General features: G+C 44.4%; 1 protein-coding gene across 10 annotated transcripts in view; it reads right to left on the bottom strand.

The window, feature by feature from the left end:
• The window catches only part of sgip1a (SH3GL interacting endocytic adaptor 1a), a 63,170-nt gene extending 58,026 nt beyond the window's left edge, over positions 1-5,144 (bottom strand). For all 10 annotated transcript variants that reach the window (XM_076277882.1, XM_076277876.1, XM_076277880.1 and 7 more), the window contains exon 1: positions 5,008-5,144. The gene's annotated coding sequence lies outside the window, so the exon portion shown is untranslated. The remainder of the gene's footprint in view (positions 1-5,007) is intronic.
• Between the last annotated feature and the right edge of the window lie 1,018 nt (positions 5,145-6,162).

The following is a 6,162-nucleotide window of genomic DNA, read 5'->3' as shown; positions in this document are numbered from 1 at the left end:
CAGTAGAGTAGCAGACAGACCGGGAGCTAATCTCCTGGATCGTGTTACGTCGCAGGCCACCGCAGGAATCTCGCCCTGCTTCTTTGGGTCGCTCCCTAATCAGAATTCCTCATCAACCATCACCCAGGGCAATGAGGAGGGTCGCCGCGGAAATGCAAAAAGTGGGGCCATCGTCTGGCCCCGTGCAGGGAACCATGCGCCTTTCTGTGGAAAGCCCAGTGCAACAGGGTGAGCAGGCTTCGGTGATTAGTCTCATCCTGGAATCTAGTCAACCGTTAAGAGACCAAAGCTTCTAAATATGGACATTAAAGTAGTCGAGGGAATTGTGGAAAGCCACTGTTTGGATGAACTAGCTCAGAATGCATGTCTAAATTAGAGCAGAGCAGAGTAAATGATGATGAATCATAGACAAGCATAGAAAAGTGGTGGTGGCACATTATCCTGTAGTTTCCATGTATAGATTTGAACATCTTTTAGGTAAAGAATCCTACATGTTAACTGATGACCCTTCAATAAATTCTAGTCTTCAGAACCGCAGAACACAATAAAACAAACATTTCTCTATCGTTCATTTCTTTTCTTGAGCTTGTTTTGTGTCCGAGATTAATATCTACATTGTCTAGACCAATAGACGATAACCAGGGGTCCACCCAGCTGTTTCAGAGAAATGCCACATTGATGTTCGTACTCTAATGCAGTTCAAACAAGTGTAAATCTTAGCTGTTGTCAACAATTCGTTCCCCTGCATATTCTAGATCTAGATAAAAAGTTGAAGTCAGTGCCCTAGTTTCATAAAGGTAAGGGACAAGGCTTACATAGCAACTGCTGGTTTCCACAGCAACTGCTTCTGCTGCGGAGATGTCTCCTGTTTATTAAGCCAGTCCGTTCCTAGAAAGACTATCCAATCTTCACTCTATGATCTGCAGTCTATGTGTGTGGCACAGTTTGCCCTTGTTTTGGTCAGTTTCATCTCTGGGCCAAGTTGTGTGGAGTCGCATGTAATGTGGGGGTTGAAGCCCTGTCTAAACAAATTTGGAGCCAAGTGCCTTTTCTCAAAGCAGGAGATGTCAGGAGAGAAGGATACTGGTGTTTTATATGCTGCAAGCCTATGGAGAGAGACAGAAAGAGAGAGAAACAGAGACAGAGAGAGAGAGAAAGAAAGAAAATACAGAGTATGGAATTGTGAGACTAGAGGGGAGTGGCAGTAGGCAAGAGTTCAGATGCCGTAACCCACTGATGTCATGTCATTGTTATTCCTCCCATCTACCATGTCCACAGGGAGACTCAGACCTAAATAAACAGAGCCAACTCACTCCGCGATCAGCAGCACATCTCCAAACATCTCGCCGCCACTCCCAAACCACCGCCACATGGCCCTGAGTGCATTTCTCATCCTTTCCCCCTCAACTCTGCCCCTTAGCAACACATCCCATGACACTCTTGTGAGGTTTCTGGAATCAAAATGAGTCCATGCTGAAGGAGCACAATGAGAACCAAACTAAATCAACCCCCCCTCATACTCTCACCTCTCAATTTTCCTTCTTTATGTAATAGCCCATTTTTTGTAATTTGGGTTGCGCGTATGCAGTGACGGTGCCTCAGCACTCCAGAGGCAAATGAGTGACGCAGTTTGTGGCAGGATGAAGGGCTTTTTTTGGTCTCCATTCATCAGAGCTGCAACCATACCTGGGCCCGCTTCCCTGCAGGCTAACTACCCTAAGCCTGGCATCCCACAGCACAGATGGGGTCACCCTTAAGAGGCGTTTCAGCCCTTCTCTCTCAGGCGAACGAGCACTGAGCTAACGCTAACCTGGAAAAACACAGGCGGCAAGAAGGGATTGTGAAATTGGGGCACTCCTACACACTCTCAAACGTGCGCACATCAGAAAAGAGCTGCCGGGATGGAGCCTCTTCGCTTTCCCTGCCGGTAGAACAGCAGGAGAGAACACGTTCAGGATCCAGCAGCACTCCCAGCCTCGCAGCCAACACATCTTACTCACCACCAGAACAAAACAAAAAAAATCCCACATCTGTCAGACTGCATGTCTGCATGACGCACTACCAGACCTCAGTTCACCCACAAGGGTTTAAACGAGCCCTAATCCCCACTGTTCCTAGATCCCTGGCTGGGTAGAGGCTCAGCTTCAGGGACGGTGCTTTTCAAGGGTGCTCTTCCCAGACCTCCCAGTTCTCCTGTGGCCTGGATTACTCACTGGTTTTGACCTGGGTGAAGAAAGGCCTTGAACATCCCACAAGCTGCTGGGAGTACGTCTCATAAATAAACTAATGATATGTCAGGAGACTCTATTGTACTTGTTGTACATGTTGTACTGTACCTTTTCCTGAGGAGTTTGTCGGGAAGAGCTCCAGTTCCTCAGAAAATAGGACTATGTCAGTCACTCCCAAGAGTGTGGAAGTTAATGGAAAACATAAAACTCATGTACTGGACATGCCAGAAAGAGGAGTCATCAGGCTCAATCCTAAAACAAATGGCAAGGGACCCTCTTTCCCTATAAGAAACCAAATTCCAATACAGCATCCCAACGCAGCAGATCAGCGTTCATATGCACCATTACCCATTTCCCTTGTCCACTCTCTCTCGCTCCCTGCGAGTCACCGTGTCCCTATGGAGGGGGTATATCTACTGAGAGCGAGTGCCTGCCCTGCATGTGCACCACTCTGAGCCAAGGCTTGTTATTGTTTGTCCACATGGAGGCATGAACCCTCACAGATCCAGGTCGTGGGGAGACAGGGGAGGGTACCATACCTAGAGCTCCTCACGCTCTCTCTTGAAGGTTGGTTGGTTGGGTGGAGATTTAGGAGGTATGCAAGAGTGCACGCAAGCACCAGCAGCTGTCCTCGGTGGGCTATGACAACCAGGTCATCAGCATGAGAGCAGTGACGCCAGTCTGGGATCAGGTACCCTCAGCTATCCCCACCATCCGTCCACACACACACACACACACACACACACACACACACACACACCTTGCCAAACTAGACCCAAATAAGACAAATCAAATGTCAGCCAACATTGTACGGAATTTCAGACTTATTTACCTAAGTCTGCTGATGTCACCACAGCTAGTATGTACCAGCAACATCCATTACAAATCGAAGAAAGACTAAACGGTGTATTTCCTCAAGACATGCTGATGGTGTTCTAATAATACAGTACTGCTTGACTGCTACACTGAACTTTCTCAAATCCAGAAACCACACAATACCCCTTGGAGTGTGCACACACACACATACATGCACACAAACACCCATCTTGACAATGTCTTGCGATCCCCCAGTGCCCTTTGATGTGGTCCAATAGCAGGGTTGTGCAATAAATTTTAACCAGCTGCTAGATTCCCTCCAGTGGGTGCGAGTGCCTGAATCACTGCTTTGCTAACTTCACAGAGCACCCCACCACTGGCTCAAGTTAGGCTTATGATCGTGCATCAACTGAAGAGAATGGACTAAAAAGAATTAACAAAACTCTGTCGTAATAGACAATGGCCCATCAACTAGTCCCACTGACATCAGATTTTACACAGTGCACATTTTATCACCTAACAGGCGATATCACCGAACAGGAACTTGTAAAGACTTGTTGTTTGGCTGTAAGTAGCAGCAGCCAGGAAGAATGTGTGCATTTACCTTGTGAGTGGGTAGAACCAAATAGGTCTGAATCAATGAGGGTCATAAGTATCACAGCAGACAGCCCATCCCATGAGAAGACAAATTACTCATGTGGATCACTCCCAGGTCTGTGACTCACGTAAACCCACTGCACGTGACAGCAGAACCAGCAGTGAGACAGATGGCATTTTTTATTTAATCTGGCTTAATGAACCTCAGGCACCCTCAGTCATCAGTGCGTCATTCACAACCTGTTTCACTATTGTGCAGTTACCATCAGTCCAAAAACTTCCCCATTCTCAGATTTCCCCCCCATTTGTCACATAAGGGATCTTTCCTGTGTAGAAGTCCAATCCAAACGCCACCTCACCCTAGGTTTTCCCCAGCTTTGTCAGCCAAAAATCTTGATGTACACAGCCCTAGGATGACTCCCTCCAGTTCCCTCATGTGCTGTAGCACAGTGACAAGTCATCAGCAATTTCAAGGGGGTCGACCAAGGGCCTGCACTCCACAGCCAAGCCTTGACTGGGCTCATTCTCCGTCTCACGACAGCTCCCTCCCTCCTCTCTGCTCTCTACACAGCTCGTCATCCCCTTCAATTTATCCTCTCCCCCAAGCAGCCAAAAGTAACTTTTTTCTTTAAACATACATTATAAATAAACATTTTTGTTTATTAAAACGAAATGCATTATCTGCGCACCTTGCGTTAGCAAAAGTTGCAATTAACGCCCTCTCTTGCAAAGATATCAATTAAAACTGTAGTGTAGTTGCAACTGTTGCGAAATAATTTGATTTCCTTTTGATTTAACCACATCCTGACTTCCATGTGTATGATGTATAGGCTAGCCTACTGTTATTGCTTTTCACGCTTCATTTCGTAGGCTAGTCTGGTAGGCTTACAGTCGATATGGGTGTAATCATTCAAGTGCCTCTCAGAGGAATAGTATAGGGTAGGCTAGCCTACCAGTCGGCACATTAAACACACTAGGCTACTTCTATTAAATGCGTCACACTTCTTTGTAGCCTACACATCTGGAAACAACATGTTTGTTTCATTCAAAATGTAGATATGAAGTGAAACCCTTGTGACGACTTCAAACCGCCCTGTTGCATAATTTCGGAAGACCGAAAAGCCCTCATGGTTTCGTTAAGCGGCCATTATCGACTTTCGTTTAAAATGACAAATGTTTAGACATTCACACAAGTTTGTAAAAAGATTAATGTCTGCACAAAGCCTGCACAGAGATCATTTGTTAACTTTACGCCCTCCTGATTTGCACATTGTGCTTGCGCAATATAAACACGGAAGCGCCCCTTTGCGTCTTACTAGACTGAGTACTTAGCCAACTCAAATAAAGAAAAGAGAGTTATAGTCACCTCTCTGGCATCGGGTCAAGTCTTCTCTTAGGAAAAGTTAGTTTGACCGCGTGTCATTCAACCAAACGTCTGCTACCATGTAGACTGCCCAGTTAATTCGATTTATTCGCTTCATAAAATGGTCAATAGTCTAGCGATACTCACTTGTTGTGCCTGTCTGTCTGTCACAAGCAGGAGCGTGTGTGTGTGGACGTTCAGTTACTTTTCCTGCAAAACCACATTTACAGAATTCACTCAAGGTGAAGATGTTCAAAATAAAAACATATCAGTGTCTCGCAATAGGAAGAAAATGTAGATAAAATTGACTATGAGGTAGAGAATGGAATGGAGATCTGAATATATTTAGGCCTGTTCTTTAAAACTCGGATGAAAGAATCACTACAGGGAAATTGAGCACACCTGCTGTTTTTTTCGAGGTCTCAAACACTTGTTTAATTACCTAAAAAATATCTGTTCTGCATAACAGGCTCTTACACCTTCCTAAATATCATAACAGATAATGTCCAGTTTTTCCTTATTTAATTACATTTACTTCATTTTAGCCTTTTAGTCTGACAATTATGTATTCTTTTCATTGTACAGGCTTAATTGTTTTTTTTCCTATCACTGATCATTGATACATAATGATCAGTATTAAATGTTAGAATTACATAATTGCTTTCTGCCTAATTTGTCTAATCATCAAGCAGTCTGTCTCATAATCAACCTTTCCCATTGACACAGAGTGTGTCATTTTCAGCATTACTGAAACAAAAGAATCAGTTTAATTTGCCATGTGACAAAAATACAACATAGCATGTGGAATACTATCAGGTTCAGATTGTCTGTGGACTTAATTATAATATTGTACATAAAAATGTCTCCGTTCAGATATGTTTCAGCATAGTGCCTTCTTCAGTATGTTCTTACGATATTTAAAATATACAAACAGTTTGTATGACAAAAGGAAACTGTGAGTCCATTTATCAGCAAGTCATATGTCCATTTATCAGCATGTGTGCGTCACTGCAGGGATATCTCATGCACACAGCTGCTGATTTCATCTCTGTGGTAGCAGGAAGGCTCTGTGCATGTGTCTCTAAGCATTCTAGCAGCATAGAAAGGAATAAACCAAGTACAGAAAAGTCACAAAATGGAGGAGCTGTCTGTTTCAGT

Source organism: Alosa pseudoharengus, unplaced genomic scaffold (assembly GCF_046254945.1).
Source record: "Alosa pseudoharengus isolate Yale_2024_CS ecotype anadromous, Long Island Sound unplaced genomic scaffold, YU_APseudo_1.1 YU_APseudo_1.1_scf_11, whole genome shotgun sequence".
Taxonomy (NCBI): domain Eukaryota; kingdom Metazoa; phylum Chordata; class Actinopteri; order Clupeiformes; family Clupeidae; genus Alosa; species Alosa pseudoharengus.
This window is presented reverse-complemented; position numbering and strand designations above follow the sequence as displayed.